This window comes from Macaca mulatta, chromosome 4, assembly GCF_049350105.2.
Source record: "Macaca mulatta isolate MMU2019108-1 chromosome 4, T2T-MMU8v2.0, whole genome shotgun sequence".
NCBI lineage: Eukaryota > Metazoa > Chordata > Mammalia > Primates > Cercopithecidae > Macaca > Macaca mulatta.
The window spans coordinates 111,275,738-111,296,527 of NC_133409.1; the positions used below are offsets into that span (position 1 = coordinate 111,275,738).

The 20,790-nt window shown below is 37.4% G+C and overlaps 1 long non-coding RNA gene across 1 annotated transcript in view; it reads right to left on the reverse strand.

Annotated features, from left to right (window-relative positions):
- The window catches only part of LOC114677563 (uncharacterized), a 573,871-nt gene that overhangs the window by 200,874 nt on the left and 352,207 nt on the right, over positions 1-20,790 (reverse strand). The window lies entirely within an intron of this gene.

The window sequence follows — 20,790 nt, forward strand, 5'->3', positions numbered from 1 at the left end:
TGACACCATGAAGTAACTACACAATCAAGTCTGCATAATAACAAGCTAAAAACATGACAGAATCAATTCCACAAATATTAATATTAACCTTGAATGTAAATATGTTAAATGCCCCAACTAAAAGGCACAGAGTGGCAAGTTGGATAAAGATGCAAAACCCTTTGGGTATATACCCAGTAATGGGATGGCTGAGTCAAATGGTCTTTCTGGTTCTAGATCCTTGAGGAATCGCCACACTGTCTTCCATAATGGTTGAACTAATTTACACTCCCTCCAACAGTGTAAAAGTGTTCCTATTTCTCCACATCCTCTCCTCAAAAGCATCTGTTGTTTCCTGACTTTTTAATGATCACCATTCTAACTGGTGTGAGATGGTATCTCATTGTGGTTTTGATTTGCATTTCTCTAATGACCAGTGATGATGAGCTTTTTTTCATATGTTTGCTGGCTGCATAAATGTCTTCTTTTGAGAAGTGTCTGTTCATATCCTTCACCCACTTTTTTATGGTGTTATTATTTTCTTATTAATCTGTTGAAGTTCCTTGTAGATTATGGATATTAGCCCTTTGTCAGATGAATAGATTGCAAAAATTTTTCCCTTTATAAATCATTCTACTATAAAGACACATGCAGACTTATGTTTATTGCAGCACTATTCACAAGAGCAAAGACTTGGAATAACCCAAATGTCCATCAATGATACACTAGATAAACAAAATGTGTCACATATACACCATGGAATACTATGCAGTCATAAAAAAAGATGAGTTCATGTCCTTTTCAGGGACATGGATGAAGCAGGAAACCATCATTCTCAGCAAACTAATGCAGGAACAGAAAACCAAACACCTCATGTTCTCACTCATATGTGAGAGTTGAACAATGAGAACACATGGACACAGGGAAGGGAACATCACACACTGAGGCCTGTTGGGGGTTGGGGGATTAAGGGAGGGATAGCATCAGGAGAAATACCTAATGTAGATGACGGGTTGATGGGTGCAGCAAACCACCATGGCACATGTATAACTATGTAACAAGCTCAGAATTTAAAGTATAATAAATGTAAATATAGGCTGGAAAAAATAGTCATTTTCTGTGACACCACAGTCACTTCACTTATGTGAACAATGTGGTCTGTCATTTCTATTAATTTCCACATTCCTTTTGTAAGCAATATTGACAAAGACAATTACTTTAAAGAATGGAAACTGCGTTTTATCAAAAGGAGTGGGATGAAACAGTAGAAAATTTGCATTTTCTCCAAAATGAGAATCTTATGAATTCTGGGTGGGCTCTAATTTTGGTTGCTAAAGGTTGTCAGTCTTTCTGGGTTAGAAGTATGACTGGAATTTACTCGAGTCTTTTTTAATATTGAAGGCATGGAGACTAAACATTTTTCAATGTAGAATTCCAAGGTTTTTTAATGATAAGGTAACTAGTATTCAAATGGGGCCTGGCTTGACCACCAAATGTAAAATGTCTCAAGTCCAAACAATTTAGCATGCCAAATATCACTGAGGTGGTACAATCTCTTTGGACCTTAACCTTACTTCAGTTCCTTTTGGACCTCAGTGTCTCACAGTGTTTACGTGCATGGATTCCAGAATCAGTCTGCAGGCATTCAACTCCCACCTCTATCATTTATTAGCTATAGAATGCTGAGCAAGATACTAATCTTGTTTGTACCTCAATTTCCTCCCCTATAAAGTGGGGATAATTATAGGATGGGGATGGGGCTCATGGGGATGGGGGTCAGTGGGCTTATGCCTGCCAAGGCTCTGACACAATGGTGGTGCAGGTGCACGTGCACATTGGTGGCAAAGGGAAGGCAAGGTCAACCTCTGCACACATGTGCCAGCAAAGCAATGTGGGTTGTGGTCATGGACAACTAACTTCGTGCAGGCAAAGAAACATGGGGGAGGTATCATAGTACTAGGGTAAGGCTTAAATGTAAAGCACTTCAAACAGTATTTGGAACAGAGTAAATATATATAAGTGGTAGTTAACTTTTTCACAAAGTTCATTTCTGTCCACACAACACTAATTAATGTTTTACATTAACGCTTCAATCTTCTTGTGCTTCATAAAGCATTATCCTCGTTGCTACCAGGTGACTGGCCTTTTTCTAAAAGCATTCTTTGGTTCTCTTGTTCCAATCTGTTTATTTTGGAGATAAATATTTCTTCACAGTTACCATATGCTTTCCATGAGTGGTGGTGCTATCTTTATAACTAAATCATGGCTCCTCTTTTTTGTACTCAGGCAACCATCTTTGTTTTTTGTAGTACTATTAACAGATGGCAGTGCCAGGCATCATTTTACCACAAATGACAAGAATATTTTGTTTGTTTCTAGTTTATCTAAAAAGTTGTTGTAAGAAGCTTAGCAATTATCACCACATCCAGAATCTTACATGTCTTTTGTTATCCTTAATATACCAGAAATCATAGTTCATAATGTCTATTAGTTTCCTTTAAGAAAAACATCTCAAGGAAAACCTCTAAGATAATGTTTTCCTTCAGTTATTTGATTTTCTGCATTGTGTAACTTCTGAAAGTAAAACAGTGTCTGATCCTTGGATTCCTATTTACTAACAACAGTAGAAAACTGTATAGCACAGATTAATATCATCAATAACTAGTATGTTCATTGGATTTCAAATAACCATGGAAAATAATAACAGCAGTTTTATGTTATTTCTAAATATTAGAAAATGCTCTGAAATATTCCTATATTTCAGTTGTCCTTTCTGAAAAATCTCTTGAAAATATTTACAAGTAAAATGTAATTTGAATTCATCATGAATATGCTAATAATTTTAAATACTTCTGATTCTGAATGTAAGATATCTTCAGTGTTTTATATTTTACATAATTACTTCTATTTTAAATCTTTTTGTTGCCGGGCGCAGTGGCTCACGCCTGTAATCCCAGCACTTTGGGAGTTCAAAGCAGGTGGATCACGAAGTCAGGAGTTCAAGACAAGCTTGGCCAAGATGTTGAAACCCTGTCTCTACTAAAAAAACAAAAAGATTAGCTGGGCGTGGTGGTGGTGGGTGCCTGTAATCCCAGCTACTCAGGAGGCTGAGGCAGAGAATTGCTTGAACCCGGGAGGTGGAGGTTGCAGTGAGTCTACATAGCACCACCGCACTCCAGCGTGGGCGACAGAGACCTCATCTCAAAAAAAAATCTTTATGTTTATCTTTTTATGTTAAATCTTTCCTATGTTAAACTCTGACTCAAACAATTAAGAGTATCAACTTTATTTGAAAATAGGGTGACTAATTTATAATGAATATAAATAATTTCACCAAGTGGCAAAGACAAGTTATATCAGGAGAGGTGCCAATAAGAAAATAAAATTCCTGGACCGTTATTATTGCCTCAGATGAAATGGATATTATACCCATGCACTCGATAATTAATTTCCCAAACATATACTGAAGGCTTCCTACAGCTTCATGACATCTAGCATCAGTATTTAAACATGTATTCCTTAATAGACAGTGTTGACTTAGAAGTGCTATCCCAATAAATTTCAGTTAAGAGATAGAGTTTTGGAGCAGGATGTGCTTATTTAGTAATTGTTAAGATACTTTCTAAGTCTGTCAAAATGGCTTCATTTTTTTCTCTGAAATTCTATAAAGAAATTTTTTTTGCAAATATTTTTCTCCCCAATGTATCTGGTTTAAGTTATCTCAAAATTAGAATTCTTATTTGAGACATGAATAGCTATTATTAGAAGCACAAACGTATTAGAAGATATAAACGTTTCCAGATTTATAAAAGAAATTTGTTTAATAAGATATACTGTTAATAGTTTCAAACATAAAATCAATTTTTCCCAAAGCTTTACTTCTCAGCCATTGAGTTGTCTAATCCAAGTGCTTCTGTAATTTCTACCGTGTTTAATTACAAGGCATTTTCAGAAAATGTTCCCATTATTTCACTAGCATAATTGTCTGTGAGACCTGCCTCGCCATGCTTTGGATCAGAGAAACAATGAAAACCAACTTGTTAAACTTCAAGAAAGGGCTTTTACTAATACAAATGTCAGTAATTTTGGCTTGTCTAAGGAGACTAAACAAAATAAAGTACATGTTAGGAAATAGTCATAAGACTTTCAAGCTTCAGAAATATTTACTTAGATTGTTTTGAAAGATTGAAACATAGCAAACACATTCTTAGTTGAGTTCAGATTTCTTTTATTCTGGCTAAATCAAGCCAGAGTTAATAGTATACAGAAAGTCAAACATTAGTTCTCATCCTTTTTTTCTATCCCCCAAACACATGACCATAACAAAATTTCATTAGTAAAAGAGGTTTATGAAAGCTCTGTTCAGTAGGAAAACGGGGGAAGAGATAATCCAGTTAGGCTATCATACCAATTCTTGCTTTTATCAGAAACATGTCTGTAGTTTGAGCCTTTCAGGTAAATCTGAACCACTTTCCTGTCCACATACATATTCTTACCAGAACTTTTAAAAAATTTATTTAATTTTTTGAGACAGAGTCTCGCTCTGTCGTGAGACTGGAATGCAGTAGCGTGATCTTGGCTCACTGCAACCTCCACTTCCAAGATTCAAACAATTCTCCTGCCTAAGCCTCCCTAGTAGCTTGGACTACAGACATGCGCCATCACGCCCAGCTAATTTTTGTATTTTTAGTAAAGATGGGGTTTCACCATGTTGGCCAGGATGGTCTCGATCTCTTGACCTCATGATCTGCCTGCCTCAGCCTCCCAAAGTGCTGGGATTACAGGCATAAGCCACTGCACCTGGCCCCTTAATAGCTCTTAAAAAAGGTTGAACAGGAAACGATTCTCTGCATTTGAACAGGTATCATTTGTTCTTTTTGAAATGAGATGCCCACATAGTACCTAAGTCCAAAAATCAAGTAGGTGGTGTGGTAGGCAGAGCAATGACTTCCAAAGATGTCCATATTTCAATCTTCAGAAATGTGAACACATTACTTTACATGGCAAAATGGCAAAAGGGACATTGCAGGTTTAATTAAGGCTAATGACATTGCAATGGGGAGATGATCCAGGATTATCCAAGGAGTCCAATCTAATTATAGTTTTTAAAAGCAGAGAATCATTCCCAGCTGTGGTGAGAAAGAGATGTGACAATAAAAGGAGAGGCAGAGACATGCAATGTTGCTCTCTTTGAAGATGGAAGAATGGATGCATGTGCCAAGGAATGAGGGATCCTCTCGAAGCTTGAAAAGGCAAGTAATAGATTCTTGCCTGGAGTCTAGAGAAAGGAACACAGTCCGACCAGTACCTAAAGATACCTAGATTTTAGCCCAGTGAGACCTGTGTCATACTTCTAATAACGGAACGGTAAGATGAGAAGTTCATGTTGTTTTCAGCCACTAAGTTTATGGTAATCTGTTATAGCTCCAGTGGAAAACTTGCGTAGATGGTAACGTGATTTTGACTTTATTCTTGCTTAAGATGTGTCAGACAGCTGCTAATCCCCTTTTATTTACTCAACTTGAATTTCAGTATATTACAAACTTACACTCAAACTTATTTGTAAGCAAATAACACCCATTCTTTAACAATTACGTGGTTTGAACATTTTCCTGGTGCTCAGTTACCAACTTTAAGTTTATTCAAAATTTCCCTAATAAAACAGAAACAATCATTTAGCCACCTGCAAAAAATTAGCATAGTCTCAATGTTTGTTTCCAAACCAAGATAAGCACAATTTAATATGTATTTTTTCCAAAACTTCCCAAAATTACATGTAATAGAGTATACCTAAACAATGGATAAAATAAAATTTTTAGTAACATCTGTTTACTAATTTTTCACAGTATGGGTCTCCAGAATCTTTTTTTTAAAATTCTTTATTATTATTATTATTATTATTATTATTATACTTTAAGTTTTAGGGTACATGTGCATAACGTGCAGGTTTGTTACATATGTATACTTGTGCCATGTTGCTGTGCTGCACCCATCAACTCGTCAGCACCCATCAACTCGTCATTTGCATAAGGTATAACTCCCAATGCAATCCCTCACCCTTCCCCCCTCCCCATGATAGGCCCCGGTGTGTGATGTTCCCCTTCCCGAGTCCAGGTGATCTCATTGTTCAGTTCCCACCTATGAGTGAGAACATGCAGTGTTTGGTTTCCTGTTCTTGTGATAGTTTGCTAAGAATGATGGTTTCCAGCTGCATCCATGTCCCTACAAAGGACACAAACTCATCCTTTTTTATGGCTGCATAGTATTCCATAGTGTATATGTGCCACATTTTCTTAATCCAGTCTGTCACTGATGGACATTTGGGTTGATTCCAAATCTTTGCTATTGTGAACAGTGCCGCAATAAACATGCGTGTTCATGTGTCTTTATAGCAGCATGATTTATAATCCTTTGGGTATATACCAAGTAATGGGATGGCTGGGTCATATGGTACTTCTAGTTCTAGATCCTTGAGGAATCGCCATACTGTTTTCCATAATGGTTGAACTAGTTTACAATCCCCCCAACAGTGTAAAAGTGTTCCTATTTCTCCACATCCTTTCCAGCACCTGTTGTTTCCTGACTTTTTAATGATTGCCATTCTAACTGGTGTGAGATGGTATCTCATTCTGGTTTTGATTTGCATTTCTCTGATGGCCAGTGATGATGAGCATTTCTTCATGTGTCTGTTGGCTGTATGAATGTCTTCTTTTGCGAAATGTCTGTTCATATCCTTTGCCCACTTTTTGATGGGGTTGTTTGTTTTTTTCTTGTAAATTTGTTTGAGTTTTTGTAGGTTCTGGATATTAGCCCTTTGTCAGATGAGTAGATTGCAAAAATTTTCTCCCATTCTGTAGGTTGCCTGTTCACTCTGATGGTAGTTTCTTTTGCTGTGCAGAAGCTCTTTAGTTTAATGAGATCCCATTTGTCAATTTTGGCTTTTGTTGCCATTGCTTTTGGTGTTTTAGACATGAAGTCTTTGCCCATGCCTATGTCCTGAATGGTATTACCTAGGTTTTCCTCTAGGGTTTTTATGGTATTAGGTCTAACATTTAAGTCTGTAATCCATCTTGAATTAATTTTCATATAAAGAGTAAGGAAAGGATCCAGTTTCAGCTTTCTACTTATGGCTAGCCAATTTTCCCAGCACCATTTATTAAATAGGGAATCCTTTCCCCATTTCTTGTTTCTCTCAGGTTTGTCAAAGATCAGATGGCTGTAGATGTGTGGTATTATTTCTGAGGACTCTGTTCTGTTCCATTGGTCTATATCTCTGTTTTGGTACCAGTACCATGCTGTTTTGGTTACTGTAGCCTTGTAGTATAGTTTGAAGTCAGGTAGCGTGATGCCTCCAGCTTTGTTCTTTTGACTTAGGATTGTCTTGGAGATGCGGGCCCTTTTTTGGTTCCATATGAACTTTAAAGGAGTTTTTTCCAATTCTGTGAAGAAACTCAATGTTAGCTTCATGAGGATGGCATTGAATCTATAAATAACCTTGGGCAGTACGGCCATTTTCACAATATTGATTCTTCCTATCCATGAGTATGGTATATTCTTCCATTTGTTTGTGTCCTCTTTTATTTCACTGAGCAGTGGTTTGTAGTTCTCCTTGAAGAGGTCCTTTACATCCCTTGTCAGTTGGATTCCTAGGTATTTTATTCTCTTTGAAGCAATTGTGAATGGAAGTTCATTCCTGATTTGGCTCTCTGTTTGTCTGTTACTGGTGTATAAGAATGCTTGTGATTTTTGCACATTAATTTTGTATCCTGAGACTTTGCTGAAGTTGCTTATCAGCTTAAGGAGATTTTGGGCTGAGACAATGGGGTTTTCTAAATATACAATCATGTCATCTGCAAACAGGGACAATTTGACTTCTTCTTGTCCTAACTGAATACCCTTGATTTTTCTCTTGCCTGATTGCCCTAGCCAGAACTTCCAACACTATGTTGAATAGGAGTGGTGAGAGAGGGCATCCCTGTCTTGTGCCAGTTTTCCAAGGGAATTTTTCCAGCTTTTGCCCATTCAGTATGATATTGGCTGTGGGTTTGTCATAAATAGCTTATTATTTTGAGATACATTCCATCAATACCGAATTTATTGAGCGTTTTTAGCATGAAGGGCTGTTGAATTTTGTCAAAAGCCTTTTCTGCATCTATTGAGATAATCATGTGGTTCTTGTCTTTGGTTCTGTTTATATGCTGGATTATGTTTATTGATTTGCGAATGTTGAACCAGCCTTGCATCCCAGGGATGAAGCCCACTTGATCATGGTGGATAAGCTTTTTGATGTGCTGCTGAATCCAGTTTGCCAGTATTTTATTGAGTATTTTTGCATAGATGTTCATCAGGGATATTGGTCTAAAATTCTCTTTTTATGTTGTGTCTCTGCCAGGCTTTGGTATCAGGATGATGTTGGCCTCATAAAATGAGTTAGGGAGAATTCCCTCTTTTTCTATTGATTGGAATAGTTTCAGCACGAATGGTACCAACTCCTCCTTGTACCTCTGGTAGAATTCAGCTGTGAATCCATCTGGTCCTGGACTTTTTTTTCGTTGGTATGCTATTAATTATTGCCTCAATTTCAGAGCCTGGTATTGGCCTATTCAGGGATTCAGCTTCTTCCTGGTTTAGTCTTGGGAGAGTGTAAGTGTCCAGGAAATTATCCATTTCTTCTAGATTTTCTAGTTTATTTGCATTGAGGTATTTATAGTATTCTCTGATGGTAGTTTGTATTTCTGTGGGGTCGGTGGTGATATCCCCTTTATCATTTTTTTGGGGGGTCTATTTGATTCTTCTCTCTTTTCTTCTTTATTAGTCTTGCTAGCGGTCTGTCAATTTTGTTGATCTTTTCAAAAAACCAACTCCTGGATTCATTGATTTTTTGGAGAGTTTTTTGTGTCTCTATCTCCTTCAGTTCTGCTCTGATCTTAGTTATTTCTTGCCTTCTACTACCTTTTGAATATGTTTGCTCTTGCTTCTCTAGTTTTTTTAATTGTGATGTTAGAGTGTCAATTTTAGATCTTTCCTGCTTTCTCTTGTGGGCATTTAGTGCTATAAATTTCCCTCTACACACTGCTTTAAATGTGTCCCAGAGATTCTGGTACGTTGTATCTTTGTTCTCATTGGTTTCAAAGAACATCTTTATTTCTGCCTTCATTTCATTATGTACCCAGTAGTCATTCGGGAGCAGGTTATTCAGTTTCCATGTAGTTGAGCGGTTTTGATTGAGTTTCTTAGTCCTGAGTTCTAGTTTGATTGCACTGTGGTCTGAGAGACAGTTTCTTATAATTTCTGTTCTTGTACATTTGCTGAGGAGTGCTTTACTTCCAATTATGTGGTCAATTTTGGAATAAGTGTGATGTGGTGCTGAGGATAATGTATATTCTGTTGATTTGGGGTGGAGAGTTCTGTGATATCTATTTGGTCTGCTTGCTGCAGAGATGAGTTCAATTCCTCGATATCCTTGTTAACTTTCTGTCTCATTGATCTGTCTAATGTTGACAGTGGGGTGTTGAAGTCTCCCATTATTATTGTATGGGAGACTAAGTCTGTTTGTAAGTCTCTGAGGACTTGCTTTATGGATCTGGGTGCTCCTGTATTGGGTGCATATATATTTAGGATAGTTAGCTCTTCCTGTTGCATTGATCCCTTTACCATTATGTAATGGCCTTCTTCGTCTCTTTTGATTTTGATGGTTTAAAGTCTGTTTTATCAGAGACTAGTACTGCAACCCCTGCTTTTTTTTGTTCCTCATTTGCTTGGTAGATCTTTCTCCATCCCTTTATTTTGAGCCTGTGTGTGTCTCTGCAGGTGAGATGGGTCTCCTGAATACAGCAGACTGATGGGTCTTGATTCTTTATCCAGTTTACCAGTCTGTGTCTTTTAATTAGAGCATTTAGTCCATTTACATTTAATGTTAAGATTGTTATGTGTGAACTTGATCCTGCCATTATGATATTAACTGGTTATTTTGCTCATTAGTTGATGCCGTTTCTTCCTACCCTCGATGGTCTTTACATTTTGGCATGTTTTTGCAATGGCTGGTACCAGTTGTTCCTTTCCATGTTTAATGCTTCCTTCAGGGTCTCTTGTAAGGCAGGCCTGGTGGTGACAATATCTCTAAGCATTTTCTTATCTGTAAAGGATTTTATTTCTCCTTCACTTATGAAACTTAGTTTGGCTGGATGTGAAATTCTGGGTTTAAAATTCTTTTCTTTAAGAATGTTGAATATTGGCCCCCACTCTCTCTGGCTTGTAGAGTTTCTGCCGAGAGATCTGCTGTTAGTCTGATGGGCTTCCCTTTGTGGGTAACCCGACCTTTCTCTCTGGCTGCCCTTAAGATTTTTTCCTTCATTTCAACTTTGGTGAATCTGGCAATTATGTGTCTTGGAGTTGCTCTTCTCGAGGAGTATCTTTGTGGCATTCTCTGTATTTCCTGAATTTGAATGTTGGCCTGCCCTATTAGGTTGGGGAAGTTCTCCTGGATGATATCCTGAAGAGTGTTTTCCAACTTGGTTCCATTTTCCCCCTCACTTTCAGGCACCCCAATCAGACGCAGATTTGGTCTTTTTACATAATCCCATACTTCTTGCAGGCTTTGTTCATTTCTTTTTCTTCTTTTTTCTTTTGGTTTCTCTTCTCACTTCATTTCGTTCATTTGATCCTCAATCGCTGATACTCTTTCTTCCAGCTGATCAAGTTGGTTACTGAAGCTTGTTCATTTGTCACGTATTTCTCGTGTCATGGTTTTCATCTCTTTCATTTCATTTATGGCCTTCTCTGCATTAATTATTCTAGTTATCAATTATTCCACTCTTTTTTCAAGATTTTTAGTTTCTTTGTGCTGGGTACATAATTCCTCCTTTAGCTCTGAGAAGTTTGATGGACTGAAGCCTTCTTCACTCATCTTGTCAAAGTCATTCTCCGTCCAGCTTTGATCCGTTGCTGGCGATGAGCTGCGCTCCTTTGCAGGGGGAGATGCGCTCTTATTTTTTGAATTTCCAGCTTTTCTGCCCTGCTTTTTCCCCATCTTTGTGGTTTTATCTGCCTTTAGTCTTTGATGATAGTGACATACTGATGGGGTTTTGGTGTGGGTGTCCTTCCTGTTTGTTAGTTTTCCTTCTAACAGTCAGGACCCTCAGCTGTAGGTCTGTTGGAGATTGCTTGAGGTCCACTCAAGACCCTGTTTGTCTGGGTATCAGCAGCAGGGGCTGCAGAAGATAGAATATTGCTGAACAGCGAGTGTACCTGTCTGACTCTTGCTTTGGAAGCTTCCTCTCAGGGGTGTACTCCACCGTGTGAGGTGTGGGGTGTCAGTCTGCCCTTAGTGGGGGATGTCTCCCAGTTAGGCTACTCAGGGGTCAGGGACCCACTTGAGCAGGTAGTCTGTCCCTTCTCAGATCTCAGCCTCCGTGTTAGGAGATCCACTGCTCACTTCAAAGCTGTCAGACAGCGTCATTTGTGTCTGCAGAGGTTTCAGCTGCTTGTTGTTGTTGTTGTTGTTGTTTAGCTGTGCCCTGTCCCCAGAGGTGGAGTCTACAGAGACAGGCAGGCCTCCTTGAGCTGCTGTGAGCTCCACCCAGTTCGAGCTTCCCAGCAGCTTTGTTTACCTACTTAAGCCTCAGCAATCGGGGGGGCCCCTCCCCCAGCCTGGCTGCTGCCTTGCCGTTAGATCACAGACTGCTATTCTAGCAATGAGGGAGGTTCTGTGGGTGTGGGACCCTCCTGGCCAGTTGTGGGATATAATCTCCTGCTGTGCCTATTTGCTAAGACCCTTGGTAAAGCACAGTATTGGGGTGGGAGTTACCCAATTTTCCAGGTGTTGTGTGTCTCAGTTCCCCTGGCTAGGAATAGGGATTCCCTTCCCCCTTACACTTCCCAGGTGAGGTGATGCCTCGCCCTGCTTCAGCTTTTGCTGGTCGGGCTGCAGCAGCTGACCAGCACCAATTGTCCAGCACTCCCTAGTGAGATGAACCCAGTACTTCAGTTGAAAATGCAGAAATCACCTGTCTTCTGTGTCACTCACGCTGGGAGCTGGAGACTGGAGCTGTTCCTATTTGGCCATCTTGCTCCGCCCCCCCCCCCCCAAGATTGTGTTCTTAATGTCTCTAATAGATTATAAATGGAATAAAGAAAACCAGAAATACCCTTATCTTAATTTGTAGAAAATGGGAATCAATGTAACTGATTTGATTTTGCATAAACTTTTACAATCAAAATGTAAAATATTACTTCAATGAAAAATTTTGAATCTTTATATCTGGTATCAACTCTAGGAAAAACAGCAGACAGTCAATTCAGTCTTTCACTTCACCTCCTACCTCCACCATGAACACCATCCCTGCTTGCTTTTTATAGAGGGAATGTGTTTTTTATCATTAAACCTTAAGGAAGAAGAAAATCCTGCCACTTAGTTAACATGAGGATGAACTTTGCAGGTATTATGCTAAGTGAAATAAGCCAGACAGAAAGGCAAATACCTGTACTAAATGATCTCAGTTATATATGAAATCTAAAATAATCAAACTCATAGAATCAGAGTTCTGCTGGGTTTTGCCAGGGGCTGGAGGGAGTGGGAAATGGAGAGATGCTGGTCAAATGTTACAGACTTTCATATATCCAGTATGAGTAAGTTCTGGAGTGCTGATGTACAACACTGTGACTATAGTTAACAATGTTGTATACTTGAAATTTGTTAAGAGGGTGGATCTTAAGTGTTCTCACCACAAAAAAATAAAAATAAACCCAAAAGAAGAAAAGAAAATGGATACTATGTGGGATGATGGATATGTTAATTAGCTTGATTATGATGATTGTTATTACTAGTATTTATTTTTTATTTAATTTTTTGAGAGTCTCACACTGTTGCCCAGACTGGAGCACAGTGGGTGTGATCTTGGCTCACTACAACCTCTGCCTCCTGGGTTCAAGTGTCTCCTGCCTCAACCTCCCAAGTAGCTGGGATTACAGGTGCCCACCGCAATGCCCAGCTAATTTTTTGTATTTTTAGTAGAGATAGGGTTTCACTATGTTGGCTAGGCTGGTCTCAAACTCCTGATCTTGTGATCCATCCGCCTCAGTCTCCCAAAGTGTTGGGATTACAGGCGTGAGCCTTCGTGCCCAGCCTGTGGTGATTATTTCATAGTGTTTACATATATCAAAACATCAAATTGTACACCTTAAATATATACAACTTCTACTGGCCAATCACACCTCAATAAAGCTGGGGAAATATATGAAAAAAAAAAAAAAGATACTTCAGCACAGCCCAGGGAAGAGGAAATACAGTGAGACACATAACAGAGAACCATCCAAACTAAAAAAAAGAAATTGCTGTTATTTAAAAAGCAAAACAAAACTCACCATTATATTGAAACAGGTTTTATCAATTTCAACAGAGGAAGAGTTATAATTTTATATTAGGACCCCACTATGTAATTTTTTAAATGTTTTGATATTTGTAATTATGCTTAAAATTCTCTAGTAATTGATATATAGTTATCCTATAAAATGAATCAATAATTTTCAATGTTTTCTACTGTATTTGTGAAATCATGTGTTAAATCATTTTTTAGGCATTGCTTTAAATACATCTTCGAACTTGACCGTAACTTACAACTTTAGCCAAAACATTATGCCCAGAGCAGGCAGACCTTCAAACTATGGTGCATTAGCAGTATTTCCATAATGCAAACCAGAAATAGTTGCCAGTTGATTATTAATACCAATTTGGTGAGTCACAGAGAAAGCTGTCACTGTGTCTCTTCCTCTCATCAGCCACAAGTTGTCATAGAAACCGATGCCAGAACATTTTACTAGAGACCCACTCAGAAGATAAAACAAAAGAGAAATATGGCTTTCTATGGCTGATCTTTCTTTATCAGGGGAACCAGCCCCCAATATTTCAACGTAGCTTCTTTCTATTTTCCCTAAGAGTCAGCCGGTCTGAGAAATAAAGAGAAAGAGTACAAAGACAGGAATTTTACAGCTGGGCTTCTGGAGGTAACATCACATATCGGTAGGTCCATGATGTCCCCCGAGCCGCAAAGCCAGCAAGTCTTTATTAGGGATTTTAAAAGGGGAGGAGGTGTATGAACAGGGAGTAGGCCACAAAGATCACATGCTTCAAAGGGCAATAAAGATCACAAGACAAAGGGCAAAGCAAAGATCACAAGGCGAGGGCAAAATTATTACTGATGAGGGTCTGTGTCCCGCTGTGCACATATTGTCTTGATAAACATCTTAACAGAAAACAGGGTTTGAGAGCAGAGAACTGGTCTGACCAAGATTTACCAGGCTGGAATTTCCCAATCCTAGTAAGCCTGAGGGTACTGCAGGAGACCAAGGCGTATTTCAGTCCTTATCTCAACTGCGTAAGATAGACACTCCCAGAGTGGCCGTTTAGAGACCTCCCCCCAGGAATGCAATTCTTTTCCTAGGGTCTTAATATTTAATATTCCTTGCTAGGAGAAGAATTTAGTGATATCTCTCCTACTTGCAAGTCCATTTTAGGCTCTCTGCAAAAACAAAAATATGGCTCTATCATGCCCGACCCTGCAGGCAGTCAGACCTTACAGTTATCTTCCCTTGTTCCCTAAAATTGCTGTTATTCTGTTCGTTTTCAGGGTGCACTGATTTCATATTGTTCAAACATCCATGTTTTACAATCAATTTGTACAACAGTGGTTCTGAGGTGACGTACATTCTCAGCTTATGAAGATAACGGGATTAAGAGATTAAAGACAGACATAAGAAATTATAAGAGTATTATTAGGAAAGTAATAAATGTTCACGAAATCTTCACAATTTATGTTCAGAGACTACTGTAAAGACAGGAATTATAAAATTATTATAAGAAATTATAAAAGTATTAATTTGGGGAACTGATAAATGTCCATGAAATCTTCACAATTTATGTTCCTCTGCCGTGGCTCCAGCCGGTCCCTCCATTCAGGGTCCCTAACTTCCCACAACATTTCTTAAATGTTTGCTGTGTGCTAGACATAGATTTAAATCCTCAAAATAACCATATATAATTTTTATTTAAGGGTGAAGAAACAGTCATGGAAGTTTTAAATGTTCATCCAGGTTCACAAAGTTAGAGAGTGATGAATCTGAGCTTTAAACCCAAATGCCATCAAAATATAGCTTCAAAATTCATTCTTCATGATGTATCCATCAATCCAGAGAATGTATATTTCATCTTAAATATTCTACAATTAGTTATGTGATAGTGATAATTTTATAATTCTCTTTATGTTTTAAAGTAAATGAATACTTTTATTTCTTCAAAGAATAAAAAAACACTGAACACATTTCTAAAAATCAAAAAATATATATATTAGTTATAAATAAATGTGTTGTAGAATCTGGCACTAATATCAGTTGTTGGTCAATTTCTCCTAAAGTTTGTACAGGTGATCAAATAACATTTCAAACATTTATTTATAAATAGAAGACATGTTTATGCAGAAAAGATAATTTAAAAAACTGCATGAAAATTTTAAGTATAGGTACAGTGTAAGTGTGATTTTAAGCAACATAAAGTAAACTGCAGCTTCCCAATTGCAAGTTACTTTTCTACATAAGCTTCTATTTTCTAGAAATAGCAATAGTATTGTTAATTCACTTTTTAAATTGCTCATCTTAACAAGATCAATATATCCCAGTGAAATGCCATCTATTTTTACTGTATTTTCTAAAAATATATTTTTTAGAAGGCTAGAAAAGTTGGTAAGATGGGAAAACAGTTTTGATACCTGGAAGGTTTCCAGTCCTTCAGTGGCACAGTTTATTTAAAAGTCCACTAAATCAAACATGTTTTAAAAATAAGGGAGTTGTTGTCTTAACTCTGATGCCAAATAACAGTATTTAGTAAGCCATGAAATTAGTCTAAGCCTCCATTTCCTCATCAGTAAAATGGGTAAAACACTTGTGTTGCTCTCTCCCATCTGGAATATTGGTCCTCGCCCTCTTCCCAACTTCTCCTTTCTATGCTTAGAAAATTATATATGAAGTTTAACTCAAATACCCCCTTTTATTTCTGTAGCATTCATTCGACCTCACTTTTACCACTTTTAACTGGTTTAATGGCTGTATTACAATCCCATTTTATGCATACCACTTTCTTAATACATATATAATATATACAATATAAAAGGATTTTATCACATTTATCTCCTAATACAAGCTCCTTGAGGGGAAAAAAAAACAGAAAACAATGTCCTCTAACTTACTATTCTCTCATAGTCTCTAACTTTAAGTTTTAATATCTTAATATTGGTAGTATAATAGTAGTAGCAATATCCAGGTGCTAAAAAGAATAATTATAAAATTACATAATAAAATCATTCCTTTTCATTTTTCTAGGAGAAAGTTGATTTCCTGATTTCCTAAATGTTAGTGATTCTCAGTAGTCAGTGCCTCTACATTACAGCCTCATAGGAAGGTTCTTTCTTGTTTGTTTGTCTGTTTGTTTTTAAATACCATTGTGGGCTCCCGGAACAGCTCTGCTAAATCACTATATATATAGTGATTTTTATATATATATATATATATATATATATATATATATATATATATATATATATATATATTTTTTTTTTAATGAAAGTAGGTAGGGAAGCCAGCTTCCAGTGTTTTCAAAGCTTCCCATGTACTGGGAATGCACAGCCAGGACTGAAGATATGATACACGGAAGCACTGAATCACTGCCCTGCATTTATAGAAGGGTTGGGGTGGGGAAGATGAAGTGAAGGGATAGATACTAACATGTGGTTTAATTTAGAGCTAGGTAACTGGGCATGTTTGCGAAAACAAAAAGAATAATTCATGATTTTAAAAGGACAGACTATGTCAATCAGTACCCCACTTTTTGATTTATGTGAGCTTATCTAGTTCACAGTCAGTTGAGCTATTTTTCACTGATGAACATTTAACTAAAACATTTTCTCTTCTCACCAATAATTCCAATAAATCTTGTTTTATAAGTGGCAAATTTTACAATAAAAAATATAGAAAAGATATTGCAAAACAAACTTTTAAAATTTCAAATATTTTATTTGTAGTTTCATATGGCAAACACTAGTCCTACCTCTGCCCTCTGTGCCTCTGTTTTGAAATTTGGGTACAATTTGTTTGCAATAAAAAAAGAAAACGTGTTCTCCATACTTGTGTCACCCAGTCTCTTGACCAGGGAATTGCATTAATTAAGTTAGTTTTTAAAATTCCTAGTTTCATTTTTAAGTGTTAGACTTCATTGGGACCAACATTTCTCTTAAGGAATAAAACTACTATGTAAAAATCAGACACGTTTCCTAGTTTCCCTGAGGCCTATGACCTGCTGGATCAAAACTGACCATATTCTTTCCTCTTTGATCTAATAACAACCTTGATAGGCTTTTATTATCCTGCTGACATGACTTTATTTTTTTTTTTTACACTTATTTAAGGTCTTGCAGGTGTTTTTCCCTCTATTAACTTCCCAAGGAAAAGCACATATACTCAGCACATGGCACACACCCTAGCATATAGGATTGAATATCTATTGTACTCAAAATTGCACAAATAAATAAATAAAATTCTGGTTATCTGCTTCTTTCTTCTCCCCATGCATCCCTCTTCTCGATCTAAATTAATAGATTTTCATTTTTTTTAGTAAAGGTCATCTAACTATATTATAGGTAGTATATACATATTTTATATGTATTCACACAGCATATAATTCTACTTTATATATTTTATATATTTTTTTTCCTTTTTGACCTGTCTTAATTTTTTCACATAAAATTCCACCACATTGTATGAGAATAATTTGATTCCTTACCATAGTATTAGGGTTTATAGGTTTTGCAGTGTTTCATTTTTAACCCAATGATTTTTAAAATTTTTATTTCAAGGTAAATAAGAAATATTGACCAGAAAAATAGAAAATGATATGAAAAAACTCTGACTGGCCGGGCGCGGTGGCTCAAGCCTGTAATCCCAACACTTTGGGAGGCCGAGACGGGCGGATCACGAGGTCAGGAGATCGAGACCATCCTGGCTAACACAGTGAAACCCCGTCTCTACTAAAAAATACAAAAAACTAGCCGGGCGAGGTGGCGGGCGCCTGTAGTCCCAGCTACTCGGGAGGCTGAGGCAGGAGAATGGCGTAGACCCGGGAGGCGGAGCTTGCAGTGAGCTGAGATCCGGCCACTGCACTCCAGCCTGGGCAACAGAGCGAGACTCCGTCTCCAAAAAAAAAAAAAAAAAAAAGAAAAAACTCTGACTGATTCATATTTATTCTTTATTACATTAAACATGAAATTGATATATTAATGACTATAGAGTTTTGAGTGGAAATGTTATGACCCCAGAATGTTTTTATTTTACCCTGAAATCTTGTTTGTTTGACTTATGAAGAAATAGATAATCATTATCAGATCTGTAAGGACTCAGGAAATATTCTACCTTTGGGTCCAAGCTGAAAATATTTCTCAAACATGTATTGACAATTTAAAACCCTCTCTATATGTGTCAAAACATCCCCTTGTACCTCCATAAATATGTACAACTATATGTCAATTAAAAATGAAACTTTTAAAAAATTGTATTGACCATTAAAATCACTTAAATATGGAATTAAAACTAAATAGTTGCCACAGCAACTATTTATATAATATCTATATAATATCAGAATTATATAAATGCTAAAATATTTGTAAAGAAGTGCATAAGTTACAACACTTAATAATTTGATTAAAAACTATTTTAAACACAAGACTATACTAACAAGAACAGGAAACACAAATGATCAATACAAGGAAGATAATATCCTCAGATAATAAGTGAAATAAGAATTAGATAATAAGTAAAAGATTAGTTCAATACATTTTTCAAAACTATGTGATTAACAAAGGTTGTAAACAAAACATTAATTTATCCTTCATTACTACTGGAAAATTTTAAAAGAGAAAGAAAAACCTTAGTTCATGAGACAAAAAATACAAAATACAGAAAACAAAATGGGAGTACAAAAATAGTGAATGAGTTGATCTAAGTAAAAATTGCTAAATCTGTCACTACAATATATACATATGATTTAATTTTCTTACCAAGGCCAGGTGCAATGGCCTTCACCTGTAATCCCAGCACTTGGGGTAGCCAAGGCAGGCAAATCATTTGAGGTCAGGAGTTCTAGACCCGCCTTGTCAACATGGTGGAATCTTGTCTCTTCTAAAAATACAAAAATGAGCTGGGTGTGGTGGCGGGCACCTGTAATCCCACCTACCTCAGGAGGCTGAGGCAGGAGAATGGCTTGAACCCGGAAGGCAGAGATTACAGTAAGCCGAGATAGTGCCAGTGCACTCTAGCCTGTTGATAGCCCATCTCAAAAAACAAAACAAAACAAAACAAAACAAAACTTACCAAAAGACAAGGACTCTTAGCTTGGGTCCACATACAAACATGCACACACACACACACACCCCTACAACCATCTGACCTTCAACAAACCTGACAAAAATAGCAATGGGGAAAGGATCACCTATTCAATAAATGGTACTGGGAAAACTGGCTAGCTATATGCAGAAAACCGAAACTGACCACTTCCTTACACCTTATTCAAAAATTAACTCAAGGTGGATTAAAGATTTAAATGTCAAACCCCAAACAGCAAAAACCCTAGAAGAAAACCTAGGCAGTACCATTCAGAACATAAGCATGGACAAAGATTTCATGACTAAAACACCAAAAGCAGTTGCATCAAAAGACAAAATTGACAAATGGGATCTAATTAATCTAAAGAGCTTCTGCACAGCAAAACAAACTATCATCAGAGCGAACAGACAACCCACAGAACAGGAGGAATTTTTGCAATCTACCCATCTGACAAAGGTCTAATATCCAGAATTTACAAGGAACTTAAACAAATTCACAAGAAAAAAAAACAACTCCATCAAAAAGTGGTCAAAGGATATGAACAGACACTTCTCAAAAGATGACATTTAGGCCGGGCGCGGTGGCTCAAGCCTGTAATCCCAGCACTTTGGGAGGCCGAGACGGGCGGATCACGAGATCAGGAGATCGAGACCATCCTGGCTAACACGGTGAAACCCCGTCTCTACTAAAAAATACAAAAAACTAGCCGGGCGAGGTGGCTGGCGCCTGTAGTCCCAGCTACTCGGGAGGCTGAGGCAGGAGAATAGCGTAAACCTGGGAGGCGGAGCTTGCAGTGAGCTGAGATCCGGCCACTGCACTCCAGTCTGGGCGACAGAGCGAGACTCCGTCTCAAAAAAAAAAAAAAAAAAAGATGACATTTATGCAACCAACAAACACATGAAGAAAAGCTCAACATCACTGATCATCAGAGAAATGCAAATTAAAACCACAATGAGATACTATTTCATGTCAGTCAGAATGATGATTATTAAAAAGTCAGCAAACAATAGATGCTGGTGAGGCTGTGGAGAAATAGGAATGCTTTTACACTGTTGGTGGGAATGTAAATTAGTTCAACCATATGGAAGACAGTATGGAGACTCCTCAAGAATACAGAAGTACCATTTGACTCAGCAATCCCATTACTGGGTATATATCCAAAGGAATATAAATCATTCTACTGTAAAGACACATGCACACGTATGTTTATTGCAGCACTATTTACAATAGCAAAGACATAGAACCAACCCAAATGCTCATCAATAATGGACTCAATAAAGAAAACGTGGTACATATACACCATGGAATACTATGCTGCCATAAAAAGGAATGAGATCATGTCCTTTTCAGGGACATGGATGAAACTGGAAGCATCATCCTCAGCAAACTAAC